Source organism: Chiloscyllium punctatum, chromosome 14 (genome assembly GCF_047496795.1).
Source record: "Chiloscyllium punctatum isolate Juve2018m chromosome 14, sChiPun1.3, whole genome shotgun sequence".
Lineage (NCBI taxonomy): Eukaryota > Metazoa > Chordata > Chondrichthyes > Orectolobiformes > Hemiscylliidae > Chiloscyllium > Chiloscyllium punctatum.
The window spans coordinates 83,636,040-83,652,303 of record NC_092752.1 but is presented as its reverse complement, the minus strand read 5'-3'; the positions used below and the strand labels follow the sequence as shown (position 1 = coordinate 83,652,303).

The following is a 16,264-nucleotide window of genomic DNA, read 5'->3' as shown; positions in this document are numbered from 1 at the left end:
TGAACCTGAGGGGCACCAGTATCCTTGGGGGGAGGTTTGCGAGTACTCTTTGGGAGGGTTTAAACTAGCTCTGCAGGGGCATGGGAACCTGGAGTGTAAAGTTAGGGTACAGGACCTTGAGTGTAGGGAGTTTAGGAACATGGCATCGATCTCGAAGGAGGGTGCCTGTAAACAAGAAGGTGGCTTGAAGTGTGTATACTTCAATGCCAGAAATATAAGAAATAAGGTAGGTGAGCTTGCAGCATGGGTTGGTACCTGGGACTTCGATGTTGTGGCCATTGCAGAGACGTGGGCAGAACAGGGACAGGAAAGGCTGTTGCAGGTTCCAGGGTTTAAATGTTTTAGTCGGGTCAGAGATGGGGGTAAAAGAGGGGGAGGTGTGCCATTGCTTGTCAAGGATAGTATTACAGCAGTAGAAAGGGTGATGGAGGAAGACTTGCCATCTGAGGTAGTTTGGGCGAAGGTTAGAAATAGGAAAGGTGAGGTCACCCTGTTAGGAGTTTTCTACAGGCCTCCTAATAGTCCGAGAGAATTAGAGGAAAGTATTGCGAGGATGATTCAGGAGAAGAGTGAAAGTCGCAGAGTGGTTGTTATGGCGGACTTTAACTTCCCAGATATTGACTGGGAAAGCTACAGCTCGAGTTCGTTAGATGGTTCGGTGTTTGCCCAATGTGTGCAGGAGGGTTTCCTCACACAATATGTAGACAGGTCAACAAGAGGTGAGGCTATACTGGATTTGGTTCAAGGTAATGAACCAGGCCAGGTGTTAGACTTGGAGGTAGGTGAGCACTTCGGGGGCAGTGACCACAACTCGATGACTTTTACTCGAGTGATGGAGAGGGATAAGTGTGCAGTGCAGGGCAACAGTTATAGCTGGGGACAGAGAAATTATGATGCGGTGAGGTATGACTTAGGATGCGTGGATTGGAAAATAGGTTTCAAGGGAAGAACACAAATGATATGTGGAGATTGTTCAAGGAACAGCTAATGAGTGTCCTTGATAAGTATGTACCAGTCAGGCAGGGAGTAAAGGGTCTTGTGAGGTAGCCGTGGTTTAACAAGGAATTGGAATCCCTTGTGAAAGTGGAGAGGGCGGCCTATGTAAAGATGAGGCGTGAAGGTTCAGTTGGGGCGATTGAGAGTTATAAGGTAGCCAGGAAGGATCTAAAGAGAGAGCTAAGAGCAGCGAGAAGGGGACATGAAAAGTCCTCAGTTGGTAGGATTAGGGAAAACCCCCAAAGGCTTTCTATAGGTATGTCAGGAAGAAAAGGATGACTAGGGTAGGTATCGGTCCAGGCAAGGATAGTAGTGAGAAGTTGTGTGTGGAGGCGGAGGAGATCGGTGAGACACTAAATCAATACTTTTCGTCAGTATTCACTCAGGAACTGGACATTGTTGCCGATGTGAATACTGAGTCACAATTAATTAGAATGGATGGCTTTGAGGTATGTAGGGAAGAAGTGTTGGAAATTCTGGAAAGTATGAAAATAGGTAAGTCCCCTGGGCCTGATGGCATTTATCCTAGGATCCTCTGGGAAGCTAGGGAGGAGATAGCGGAGCCATTGGCCTTGATTTTTATGTCGTCGTTGTCTATGGGAATAGTGCCAGAAGACTGGAGGATAGCGAATGTGGTCCCCTTGTTCAAGAAGGGGGGCAGGGATAGACCGAGTAACTATAGGCCAGTGAGTCTCACTTCTGTTGTGGGCAAAGTCTTAGAGAGAATTGTAAGGAATAGGATTTATGAACATCTGGATAGGAATAATGTGATCAAGGACAGTCAGCATGGTTTTGTGAAGGGCAGGTTGTGCCTCACAAACCTTATTGAATTCTTTGAGAAGGTGACCAAGGAAGTGAACGTGGGTAAAACAGTAAATGTGGTGTATATGGATTTTAGCAAGGCGTTCGATAAGGTACACCATGGCAGGCTAATGCAAAAACTACGGAGGTATGGCATTGAGAGTGCATTAGAGGTTTGGATGAGGAATTGGCTGGCTGGAAGGAGACTGAGGGTAGTAGTTGATGGTGTAGGTTCATCTTGGAGCGCAGTTACTAGCGGTGTTCCACAAGGATCTGTTTTGGGACCATTGCTGTTTGTCATTTTTATAAATGACCTGGAGGAGGGGCTTGAAGACTGGGTGAGCAAGTTTGCGGATGACACGAAAGTCGGTGGAGTTGTGGACAGCGATGATGGATGTGGCAGGTTACAGCGGGATATAGATAAGTTGCAGAGCTGGGCAGTAAGGTGGCAAATGGAATTCAATGTCGCTAAGTGTGAAGTCATTCACTTTGGTAAGAGTAACAAGAAGATGGATTACTGGGCTCATGGTCGACTACTTGGTAGTGTGGATGAGCAGAGGGATCTTGGTGTCCATGTACACAGATCTTTGAAAGTTGCCACCCAGGTAAATAGTGCTGTGAAGAAGGCATATGGTGTACTTGGCTTTATTGGTAGAGGAATTGAGTCCTGGAGTCCTGAGGTCATGTTGCAGTTATATAAGACTCTGGTGCGGCCTCATCTGGAGTATTTTGTGCAGTTTTGGTCGCCATATTATAGGAAGGATGTGGAGGCATTGTAACGACAGCAGAGGAGGTTTACCAGGATGTTGCCTGGCATGGTAGGGAGATCGTGTGAGGAAAGGCTGAGGCACTTGGGGCTTTTCTCATTGGAGAAAAGAAGGTTTAGGGGAGATTTGACAGAGGTGTACAAGATGATTAGGGGTTTAGATAGGGTTGACAGTGAGAACCTTTTTCCGTGAATGAAGTCAGCTTTTACCAGGGGACACAGCTTTAAATTAAGTGGTGGTAGGTATAGGACAGATGTTAGGTGTAGATTATTTACTCAGCGGGTTGTGAGTTCATGGAATGCCCTGCCAGTAGCAGTGGTGGACTCTCCCTCGTTATGGTCATTTAAGCGGGCATTGGACAAGCATATGGAGGTTATTGGGCGAGTGTATGTTAGGTAGGCTTCGGTCGGCGCAACATCGAGGGCCGAAGGGCCTGTACTGCGTTTTTTTTTTCGATTTTCTATGTTCTATGGATAGTGGTGAAAGACTTCAGGAGCAAAAGCATGAAGGCGAAGAGCTGGCTGGGACCGTTCCAAGGGCTCCTTACAACACGGACAGCTGTTAAGATCGCCGAAAGAGCCACGTTGATACACGCCAGCCGTTGTAAATGTGTAGATGACCTTGAGGAGACATTGGACAACACCGGATCCAAATAAGTGTAAGTAATGATTAGAAGGCTCATAGAAATATGGGGCTGCATGGCAGGACGAGTTGTGAAGGCAGGGGTGTCTGGGATACAACAGCAGACGGTAATCTTATACAAGGATGTTCAGTTGACCTTTACATGCCACCCATGCCCGTTTGGTAACCAGGACGACTATAAATAAGGCCAAAAATATTTACGCAGAAATCCTTGTGTACCCAGTTACTGGCACTGAGTAGTATTCATCACGGCTACAGGTACACCTGACGCGGGATATCGGTTTCCTGTTATCAAAGAAAGAGGTGCCATGGCAAGGGTAATGATAACCAAGATTCAGAAGAGCGATGAGGAAGCCTGGTGGTGTGGAACAGATAGAGCCTTCTCCGATATCTATAGACAGGTGAATATAGTGGTACAGCCTCGGACCCACCCCACCCGAGATGAAATGCAGAAGGTCCTCCAAGAAATAGTACCTCCTGGACTCGAAAAGATGAAAGTCCAATACCTGCACTGCAGATGGGCGGAAAGGCCTTTTGCAAGCTGACAGAAATGGAAGAAAGAAATTAACTGAATATGCAGCTAAAATGATCACAAATGAAAAAGAAAAAGTGGATTCATTGAGAAAACATACCGCGCCATATTTCACTTTCCGTGGAAGTCGACTGTTAGGGACTCAGTGGTCTCACTACTGTAGCAATGGTGGATTTCTTCTGACCGTTTATGTTGTTGAAAACCTTCCCAAAGCAGGGAATTTGTATGGAACTGGCCATTAATTCGGTATTGTCACAAACAGGATTCAGACTAGCATAAAACAAAGAAGTGTGAATCCTGGAAATCTGAATCATAAAACAGGAATTGACAGAGAAACTCTGCAGGCCTGACAGCATCTGTGGAGACAAAGAGATTTATTGTTTCGTATCACAGATTCAGTCTACTTATGATTTTTTTTTGTTTTATTGCCTGGGTAATTGTCAATTTCATTGCACGAAACAGCAGACTTACCAGAATCTCTCATCAGCTGACAGACGTCATCTGTCAAAATGCAAAATTCCTTTATCGGCTGTAATGCTGTTGCTGTTGCCCTGAGTTGGTGAAAGGCTAGCCTTCATTACCTTTTCCTTCTCCTTTAGGTCAATGAGCAGCCATGGTGAATGGAGAATTTCTGTTTGTATCCCTTTGTCTCCCTGTACCATCTCACTCTCTTCTACATTCTCCCACTCTCTGTCTGTCAATATCCCTCATTTTCCATTTCTACTCTTGAAAAAGTGTTAAAATCGGTGGCTGTTTCGTGGCTTTCTCCGCCCCCCGGCCAGAGTGTTTAGAACTGGGCTCAGAGTCTCCAAGTAATGTCTGTGTTACTTAGGTCTGAGATCAGGTGACATTTGTCCACTCATAACCTTATGAGCTTTTACAATTCTAAATAGTATTCATAATAGACCAGAAAAAAAAGCAGTTTCACTCCACTTGTCGGATTTCTATGATGCCATTTCCGTTTGCCGAAAATCAATGAATGGTGACAGCAGACAATGAGAGATATTATCTCATTGGATGCGTTATTACTACAACATTGTCCTGTAAGTCTGCAGTGTCTCCTGTGTCTCTTCATTATTCCCGAAAAACTTGGAAAGACGAAAAGAGAATAATAGTAGAAGAGATAGACAAATCCTTGTCGAACAGAGAAAAAAGAACTCTGCGTTGCATGAGCAGGATAGAACATAGACTAATGGGTCCAGATCAGGTGGTCAGGCTTGGTCGCACGAAATAATAACAGTCTGAGCTCAAACACAAGAAGCATGCTGAGCCGTCACTTTCGTGATGTTGGATAAACAATACGCCTTTTTCAAGAAGTGTAAATAATGAACTTTCAATGTACAGAACATTTGACAGCATTTGACACCATTAACGTCTGGTTATTACCATATGATTTAACTGACGAAACCACAGACACGGTTCTTCAAATCAATAAGGGCATTTATTGATGTATTTGATCACAGTTAATCGGACAACCTTTCTGTAATAAAGCTGCTCGATGAGAATTTATATCAACGTCCGTTTGTGCAGGAAAGAAGTTCACAGCTGGTGACTGTCCACTGAAAATGTACAGGAAGAGGCAATCTCTTCTTGCTTTGATTTCAAACTGATGCCTTCACCTCTTTAACCTGACAGGATAAACAGTATGCGTTCATCCTCTCGGGGCCGATTTACCGCCTGAATATGCACAGATGGAAACTCATACCAAGAGACCAGGGGAATTGTGGTGAAGTTGCCAGGAGTGGTGTGTGAGTTGGTGTTAACAGTGGGCAGTAAGGGCTAAACCATTAGCACTGACATTGATCCTTGTACCAACAGCTCCTCACTCACTTTCTGCCTCATTCATCTCAGTCATCATTGACTTTCAATTTATCCTACTTTCCCTTTGAAATTTTACTTTTGTTCCGGACCACTTTCGGATGTCCACTTGAAAACTGCAGTTTTTTCAAACGAAATTCTGGAGAATGTACGTCACTCTTTGGGACAGGCTTCACTGCCCAACCATAATTACTCAAGAGATTGAGATGGTAAGTTACTTTACTTCGTCCTCGAAGTGCTCAACACAGTGATACAGCCATGATGTCGATAGGGAGGTAGTTCCAAGAATTAGACATAGCGACATTGAATGAACAGCGAGATAGTTTCAGCTCAGAAAGGCGAGATCCTTAGAGGGGTTATGCAGTGACAATTTATTCGGTGTACGTGCTGCCATGGCTGCCAGAGAATTTGGTGGAGGCTCGTACAATTGCAACATTTAAGAGGCATTTGAAATTGTATACGAGAAGGAAGGTTTTGGAGGGATATGGGCCGTGTGCTGGCAAGAGCGACCAAATTGGGTTGGGATTTCCGGTCAGCATGGACAGGTTTGAACGAAGGGTCTGTTTCCCTACAGTACATCTCTATGACTCTATGATTCCAGTTGGATGCAATCAATCACTGGATTCCTTCTGGCAGAACCGGGTCTGTGCTCTTTGTTGAAGCAGAAAATGGTTTTCATTCAGAGTAGCCACAAGAAGAGAAATAAATCTTCATTTCCTGACTTGGAATTTTATCCAGGCCTGGGCGATTCAAACCCAGACTCTGAAGCAAGGACTCCACTGAAGTTGACAATAACCCTTTCGACCTAACCTGTACAAACCCGTGTGCCTATCGTTCCTTGTCCCCACATTTTGAAGCACCTGTCCTTGCCGTGGGTGGTGAAGCAGCTAACTACTGCCTTGCAGAAAAACCGTGGGGTCAGAGACCCGATCGATCTGTCACGCAGCGGGAATTGCATTGCTCAGAACAGACGTGTTGGCTGTGTGGGACTGAAATTGAGCTCGATCACACACAGATACGGTGTAACAGCTGTCAGCAGATGTGGGGACGGTTGGGACAGTTTCATTCGCACTCTGGGAAAATGACTGGATCCTAAATTCAGGGGAGATAAGTGTCACAGATAGAAGGCTGAAAATTGGTTTGGGAACGATATGAGTCATCACCGAATGTCGGGCAGACCAGATGGGCTGAAAGCTCTAACTGTCCTCTGATGCCTTCTGGTCTCCGACCATCCAGTATATAAGGAAATAGAAACAGAGTTAATCATGCATTTCGAAGTCCTCCTCTCATAACCCGGCGAGGTGAGAGATCGAACAGTTCTGCTATTAAATTTTGAGACTGGGAGAATGTTTGGAGACGGAGTAATAAAAGAGAAACTGAGTATAAAGTTGAGAGTCAGGAGATATTCAATAAAAAGGTAGACGGAGATGGACATAGATTAATAAGTGTCACTGGTCTTGAAGACTTAACTCGGTTTTCCATTCTAAGATTCCACAAGACCTGCTGAGATTTTCTCGCAATTTCTTTTGTTGGTACTGAAACAGAAGGGGAAAGTCTGATCCTGGACCAATCAGCTATGTCTGCTCTGTGGACGTTTGAATTCCCTGTTCGAACAAATCACTTCTGACCCACACGGAAACCTCACTATCCTGCATCACCCCCACCCCTGTTACTGACAATAAGCTGTTCATTACGTAAATACATATGGGTACAAAACAACATCATTTACCGAGTGAATTGGGAAAATTTCAGGGAGAGTTCCATTCGGTTTCCATCAGAGCATTCTCATTCAGTTAATTCTATTGCAGCACCATTTGACATGCAGCTGTCACTGTCCTGTGGCCATTCGCATTCGATGTCTCTGGACAATTTGGTTGGGGCACGTTTGGAATGAAACCTCACGTTTTGAAAGGGACATCGTTTATAGCATATTCAGCTGAAATGATAACCTTGTCTCTTGCACCTACAGTACAGTGGAGACAGTTTTCACTCAGAAACCAAGAGATGATCAAAACGGAGGATACAATGTGTCAACAAAACCTGCCTCAGCGAGCGAATTCGCTCTTGCAACATGAAAGGAGAGCGGCAAACCTATTAACAAACAACAGCGCCCTGCGTGGGTGTCGACCCACACCATTGAGATAAAAGGTCTCAAGCTCTACCGACTTGAGTGTACCAGGACAGGATTGATGTTGGTTCATTTATCATTTCATACTGAGTTTAATTCAGCTGACATGGCAATTTTCAAAAATCTCGTTCACTCCTCCCCATTGCATATAACATTATCCAAGTCTTTCAGTTCTCAGATTTATTCCTTCAGACCATTACATTCCATTTAGGCCTTGACCCGGGATTTTCGATTCTCTGTTAATATTTTCATATTTTGACCCTGATCCTTAGGTTACCGAAGTGATTCCCAGACACTCTGGCAGACTGCAAATCAATCGGGAAAATACCTCAGGAAACCAAATCATTTCTGATTATAGTGTAGGGAATCCCATCTGCTGAAGAGACAGAGTCCTCACAATCATCACTTTCTTTGTTCTACCTGCCTACAACGTTTACCACTTCTAATATTCGAGGAAGGAATTCTGATTATAAAATGTTTTAAAAACAGGAAAAATCTTCTGAAGACATTTCCAATTTGAATTAGAAGTTTCTACCCTTTCACACGGTAACAGCCGTTCCTGAGGAAGGGGTTTCCATGAGCTGTATCCCAGGGCTGGGCAGGAAGCCGCTGATTGAAACTGCAGTGGCCCCTTTCTGTTTGCAGCAGGGGCTTGTAGAGAGTGGGGTCACATTTTGCTCCACGTGACCGTCTCACTCATTGCGGACTCAGGGTCAATCATGGATGAGTTCTCGTGGTTGTATTGTCAGTACATGGTCGACCTCAATACTTGATGTAAAATATTTGAGGCTCTGTGCTCTTTTTGGGCTTGGACAACCAATATTTCAGTCAAATGCTCTGACCATTTGAGACACAGCAACTGGCAGCGAAATTGTGCGTGTACACATCCAAACGCACAGTGATCGAGAGGATGTGGACAGCAGTAGTTCTCATTATTTTAAGAATCAGTTGCTCATGTTCCCGTGTTTATCGCAGAGAGGGTGAGAGACCCGAGGAGTAACACACCCACACCCACAAAGAAATAGCAGGACCTGTGTAGTTCTGTCATAAAAAGCTGCCTGCATTTGTTCTATTGCAAAGTTGGGTTTCAAACCCACGACGCAATAGAGACTGGATCCTAAACCCAGCACATTAAACCTTTCTGGATTAGTGGTGCTGGAAGAGCACAGGAGTTCAGGCAGCATCCGAGGAGCAGTAAAATCGACGTTTCAGGCAAAAGCCTTTCATCAGGAATACAGGGTTTCGCCCGAAACGTCGATTTTATTGCTCCTCGGATGCTGCCTGTACTGCTGCACTCTTCATCACCACTAATCCTGAATCTGGTCTCCAGCATCTGCATTTATTGCTTTTACCGACATTAAACCAGTCGGCGACGCTCCCTGACAATAACTAAACGCCAACCCTGTCAAGACTAATGTTTCAGCATCGCTTCACTTCAGGCAATTTCCCCTGGCACTTTCTATTAATACCTTAGCATAATTAAAAAATATATATTTACAATGATTTGAAAGGTTTGCACGGTGTGGACATTATTGAGAAGCTGAATATTCTTCGACAGTTTTCCCCGGAGCTTCAAGCCTGAGGGAAGTCCATGGAAAAGTTTACAAAATCATGAGGTAGACGAGCAGACAACATAGTCAATCTACACTTTTTCAGAAGTCACATGAGTTTACAATGAGATAACATAGGTTTAATGTGAGAGCAGTACAATTTGAAAGGGACGTGAGCGACAATTGTTTTTAATACAGACATTTTTGTGTGTGTGGAATAAATTGCCACATTTAGTGGCAGAGTTTGGTGCACTCACAACACTTCAAAGGTATCTAAATGGGTATGCAGACAGGAATTATTCGGAGAGATAAGGGACAAATATTGGCAAATATGTTTATATTAGTTAGGGTCATCTGTTCAACACGTGCAAGTTGGATCGGAAAGTTTGCTTCCGTGCTCGGCAATTCTGTGACACTCCAGTACCTGACAACAGTTTGAATAGACCACTTGCAAAAACGCATGCTGTTTGTTCCTAAGTCAGCGTGTTTGAATTTTATGTTTTTTCTTGAGGCGTAATGTTTTGAAATGACACAGAGAGGAATGTTTTCCAGACATTTACAGACAATGACCATTCTCCTTGATACATTCCCAAGTTCTCCATCAAATAATTTCGTTAACTAAAAAAAAAACCTCACAAATCGTGTTATCTCCTTAACTCTCCAGTGAATCCAAAAACTGACAGCTCTTAACGTGGACCAGGTGCAAAACTCAAAAGGCAGAGTCATTATCAGACACGCAAACTCATTACTTCTGTCTGTGGGGCAGTGCGAGACGTGTATGTCAAGAACTGCTCACACAAATAACACCAAAGCAATTTCAAAAGGAGCTTCCCGACATTCTGGAGATTTAGTCCATTGCCAAGTAACAGAAAGTGCTCAAGTAACATTAAACAAAACAGAAAAATGTACCATGCAAAGTGAATATTACCAATTATATTCTCGATTAAATTAGGTCAACAATGCGCTGTGTCTCCATCTGATCGAGCGAGCCAATCTCCAGACTCCCTCACCAGGACAGTAATGAAGGAAATGAGAGAAATATAACAAAGTTTCACGTTGCGATTGCCCACCTTTTAGCCACAACAACAAAAAACGAGGGAGCAGATTGAGTGCAGGATCTGGCTTCACAACAGTGGTGAAATAACGACATCCACTCACTTTCAAGGAAAGCTGTGAACAACTCACATTGACCAGAATATGAATAATTAGCGCAGGCTGTTTAGTTCCCATATTCTACTGCTGCCCCGACATTCATAGGAAAATGTACCTTTCAAAGAGAGCGTTTGTAGCTGTGGAATGACAGTGGCAGCTGTTTCTCCTCGCTCTTACTGCCGCCCTTGGTCGTGTAGGGGCTGCAATTCTCATCTTACACGCGGTAGTTGAGTGTGCAATTCTCTGTTGTTGAAAAGCGGAGTGTTTTGGAGCAGGAAGATGTGAAGTTCGGATGCTTCTGGAGTTCTTGTTGAAAGGTTCGGTGACGCTAGGAAGATGGTTTGCAGACTTTTCCTCCCTTTCTGGGTGACATTCTCAGCGCTGCAGAGGTTCCTGTGAAGCGCTGCTCTCATGTTTCGGTACGAATTCATTTGGTTTCATTCCCGCTGCTTCCGTTTGTTGTGATTGCAGATTGGATCCAACGGATGGAATCCGTGGATGAGTGCCCTGCTTCCAGGAATTGTCTGGCTGTCTTCTGCTTGCCCTGTCCTATTATTGTTGTTCTATTCTATTCGAATATGTGGCCCTTGCTGTTTGTACGTATTGCTACGAGGGACTGCTGGACTGACGCCCACACAAATTCTTTGCCAAGAACCAATATCCACCCACCTTCATTCGCAAATGCATGGCACACAAAGTTCGCAACGAGGATTTGCTATGAGGTAATTTTTAAATCATGCTTCCCTGTGTTAAAAGCAAATTCAGGAAAACGATATCCAGACTCCTCCGAACGCTCGGACTTATGACAGCACAGAAACCGAGAGCCTCACTCAGACAACAACTCACGAGAAACCAAGGCCCAATGCCCATCATGTGCAGGTCAAATGTGGTTGACGTGATTCCACGCAGGGACTGCACGAAACACGACATAGGAGAAAGAGGCTGACAACTAGAGAGCTGCATTCATAATTTCATCTGGACTGTAAACGCCTCGGACAGCTGTTCCTTGCAGTTATGCACAGAATACTGAATGTCTCTGATTCCAGGGCTTGGAATTCGGATGATATGACCGTCTGCAGCACTGGTTACTTCCTTGTGTGAGGTGACTCCTGCGGGAACACATGTCACACTCTATTGCTCATTGATAAATACTTCCAAAATAGGAGCTTAGAGCAGCATTTCTATTGTCCTTCTGGTGCTCTCCCTGACATGCCCTGTAGCACTGCACTTATTCTGTGTTACCTGAGGGTTCGGCACATGCTTCCACGATCGTATTATGGGCAGTAACCTGCATTTTCGCTTCAATAACGGGTGTGTGAAGCGGAGGTCCACCATTCTCTATTCTATTTTTCTCTTCGTGTGCACAACTGCAATACAGTAAAGGATCAATTAATATTGAAAGATGATGTACAGAGGCGTGTGAAATACCGAGGTTTTAATGACATTTATGTAATGGTTAGAGATTACCTTGATTCAGGAAATAAGTATGTAAAGTCTGTTTGGCTGGAGTTGAGGAACAGTGAGGAATGAACTCACAAGCATGTGTCGTTTACAAGCCCACTCGCAGTAACCACAAAGCGAAATAAATCGTACAAGGGGAAAAAAATGTGTGTGAGTGGCAAAAATGGAAATAGTCATGCGTGATTTTACTTCCCATCCAAAACTCTCGGTTCCATTGTAAAAACGTTTGGAGAACCAAAATCAAAAAAAATCCCACATGACCCATAAAACATCACGAGGGATATCTTGGTAATTGATTACTCTACTGGTGACTTAATTTTCCTATTTTCTTGGAAACCATCTCTTTAGTTGTGAGCATCAGAAAAGGCTTTTTTCTTGCCAGCAAGAAATAAATATGTGATTAACCTTTGTTCGTTTCTTGAAGAAGAACACTGAGGCTCCTCTGCACCGCACTGCTTTTGCATTTCGATCGATTTGAACAGTAGTGTGTCTTTTGATTCTTCCGAACAAAGTATATGACCTCGCATTCCCGACGTGAAACTGCATCTGCCAAGAATACTCCAATTGTTGGAAGGAATCCTGAGGAACAGAATGTACATGTATTTGGAAAGGCAAGGACTGATTCGGGATTGTTAACATGGCTTTGTGCATGGGAAATCATGTCTCACAAACTTGATTGAGTTTTTTGAAGAAGTAACAAAGAAGATTGATGAGGGCAGAGAAGTAAGTGTGATCTATATGGACTTCAGTAAGGCGTTCAATAATGTTCCCCATGGGAGACTGATTGGCAAGGTTAGATCTCATGTAACAGCAGTGGAGACCTGGACACCAAGAAGAACATGTTCCAACAACTACAACACCGTTTTCTATTGGCAAGCCAATTACTGATCAAAGCTGCAATCTCTCCCACAGTTCTATTCCTCCGCATTGTATATAATAGCCTATTATGGGGAAACTTATCGAACAACTTGCTGAAACCCATATACACCACATCAACCGGGTTACTGTCATCTACCTGTTTGGTCACTTTGTCAAATAAGTCAACAATATTCGTTAGGCAAGGCCTACCCTTCACAAAACCGTGCTGACTGTCCCTGATCAGATTATTCTTTTCGAGATGGTCATAAATCCTATCTATAATAACCTTTCCCGACTCGTTACCAACAACTGCAGTGAGACTCACTGGTCTGTAATTACCAGGGTTGTTTCGACGAAACATTTTGAAAAAGGGAACAACATATGCTATGCTCCATTCCACAGGCACTATTCCTGTAGACAACGATGATGTGACGATCAATTCCAAAGGCTCATCAATCTCTTCCCTTGCTTCCCAGAGGATCCTAGGACAGATCCCATTCGGCCCAGGGGACATGTCTGTTTTCACACTCTTCAGTATTTTTATCACCTAATCCTTGTTAACCTCAATATCTACTAAACCAGTCGCAAGTATCTATATATCCTCATCGCCAACATTTTCATTTTCTGTCACGAACACTGTCAAGAAATATTTATTTAGTGCTCCCCCTATCTCCTCTGACTCTACACAAAACTTCCCACTATTACCCTTGATTGTCCCAAATTTAACTCTCGTCATTCTTTTATTGCTGACATACCGATAGAAAGCCTTAGGATTAACCCTGATCCTATCTGCCAACAACCTCTCATGTCTCCTTCTGGCTCTTCTCAGCTCTCTTTTTAGGTCTTTCCTGAAATCGGTGGAACTCTCGAGTGCTCTAACTGAGTTTTCAGGTTTTGTCGGAACATAAGACTTTTGTCCTTCTTGACCAGGCATTCCACTTTCTTAGTAAACGACGGCTCACGCGTTCTATATCTTCCTCCCTGCCTGACAGGTACATACTTATCTAGGACACACAGGACCTTTTCATTGAATAAGCTCCACATTTTTAATGTGCTCACCCCCATTCTACGCTTCCTCAAAATTATCACATTGCATCGTAATTTCCCTTCCACCAGCTGAAACTCTTGCTCCGTGGAGTACACCTATCCCTTTCCATCACGAAAGTAAACCTGAGAGAATTGTGATCGCTGTCTCCACAGTGCTCACCTACTTCCAAATCTAAAACTTGGCCAGGCTCGTTACCCAGTACTACATCGAAAGTGGCTTCTTCCCTTGAAGGCATGTCTACATAATGTGTCAGGAAGCCCTCCCGCACACACTGGACAATAACTGACCCATCTATAGTACTCGTACTGTAGTGATCCCAGTCAATATTTGGATATTGTCTTGAGTCTTCCAGAGTTTTTCATTGTCCCAGAGTCCAGATGAAGTTTGTATTCCTCACGTACGGGAGCGAGAATTCTTTCAATGTCTCAGATCAGTTCCTGTGCTGAGAACATCAGAGTCAATGTTCCTTCCTCTACTCGGTCCGACTGTTCACACTTCTTCATTCTCCTCTGATTCCACTTCCCAAAGAGTTTTTCATGTTTTCCAAAGCTGGAGCCTATATCATATGGTTTGCTTCCTAAACATTTTTCCAACTGCCAACTGACAATATTTTCACAGTATCTCTTCACAATCCTCTGACTTGCACCATATCCAGGTATGAGAAGTCCCGTATGGTGGACAGATTTCCGAGGCTGGTGAGTTTCACTTTGGAACAAAGATGGTTTAGTGGCAATTTCCTGCGGTTGTTTGTAATGATGGGATAGGGAGCGGTGGGGCATGAGCCCTCTGAGGAGCAGGAGGAAGTGTTGCCAATGACCAGAGTCAGAGAACAGAGGACAAGGGATTAAATGAATCTAATGAAAAGCAGCACTTCTGCTCAGGGCGTTCAATAACAACTGCAGAAACCCGATGTGTCCAGCAGTGTATCTGGAAAGAGAAACAGAGATAATGTTTTAAATGTAGAACATTTCTGATGAAGAACTCGAGTTTCCCAAGTCTAATCAAATTACAGGCCTTCTGAACTTTGAATTGTTCCAGCAGGAAAGCATTGACACCGTGGTCAGCAGGATGCGAAGCTACGTGGGGAAACCCCAATGGATTTCGAATCCATCGCCTTAACCACTCGGCCATGACTACAGACAGTGACGCACTGTTGCGCATTGACCAAATCAGCCGTGATCTCATTGAAAGCTGCCGCTGACTTGAGTTAAATGCTTCCATCTCCTTTCAAACCTTTGCTGTCACTTGTAAGGTGCGAAAAACCAATGTAAAAGAAGAAAAGCACAAAGTTAAGAAAAGATATTTGCAGCCAAATTGAGTCCAAATTATTTATTGAAAAGAAAATCACACTTGGCAAGATCTCTTTGCGAACATGACCAGCAGAGGTAATCAAGGGAGCAATTGATCTGAGTATTCTTGGACATGAAACAAACAAAGGTTAGTGACATATTCATTTCTTATTCTGTCGAAGGAACTGGTCATTGAAGATGCTCACAATGACAGAGATTTATTCCAATTAAAGATGGCAAATAAGTCCCATCTCACGCTGACACCATCGTGAGCGCTGCTGTTTCACAATGCCACAGAGTCAGAGTCAATTCCCGCCTCAAGCAACTGAATGTGTGGAGTTTGCACATTTTCCCCGTGGCTGCGTACACTTGCTCTGGTTTTCTCCCACAGTCCAAAAATGTACCGGTTAGTTGAAATGGCCGTGCTAAATTGACGGGGTTAAAGGAGAGGAATGCATTTGGGCTCGGGCGGGTCGGTGCGGAGTTGCTGGGCCGAAGGGCCTGTTTGCACATTGTTAGTATTCTAATCTACAGTAATCAATGACCAAGGTACGGCGCACATTGTTCGATGGAGCATATATGACTTTTCGATTGTTTTTCTTCAAAGTTTCTTTACGATTCAAACGGGAGAGGAAGAAGGGAAATGAATGTCTCCCATAATTCTTGCCTTCTTTTATCATTCACAAGCGGTTTTTATTTCCTCTACGTTTTTTTTATACACTGTGGTTAATGTTAATGTTCTTGTAAGCCACACCGGCTGGTTTCCTCTTTCCTCAATGTTCATCATTTCTACCCAAACACACTTTCCATCCTTATCTCCTGAATCAAAGTAATCTCTAACCATTGCATAATTGCCACGGAAACTGGGCTTTTCACACGACTGTGTATGTCATTTCCCAATATTAATTGATCGTTTACTGTGTTGCAGTTGCGCACGAGAAGAGGAAAACAAAACAGAGGCCGGTGGCCCTGGGTTTCAAACACACGTAATTGCAGCTAAAACGCAGATTACTGCACACAATGCGATCACGGAAGCATGCACCGAAATGTCAGGAAGCACACAATAAGTACAATGCTGGATGTCATGTCAGGAACAGGACTATAAACACAACAGAAATACGTCTCTTGGGTACTATTTTGGACGTATTTCTCAATGAGCTATCGTGTTTTACATATGTTCCATCGGGAGTTACCTCACACAAGGCAGTAACCAGTGCTGCAG

At 43.8% G+C, this 16,264-nt stretch overlaps 1 non-coding gene across 1 annotated transcript; it reads right to left on the bottom strand.

Annotated features, from left to right (window-relative positions):
* Nucleotides 1–14,808: 14,808 nt before the first annotated feature.
* On the bottom strand, nucleotides 14,809–14,890 carry trnas-cga (transfer RNA serine (anticodon CGA)). Its single transcript has one exon. It is a non-coding gene; the product is annotated as a tRNA-Ser (tRNA).
* Between the last annotated feature and the right edge of the window lie 1,374 nt (nucleotides 14,891–16,264).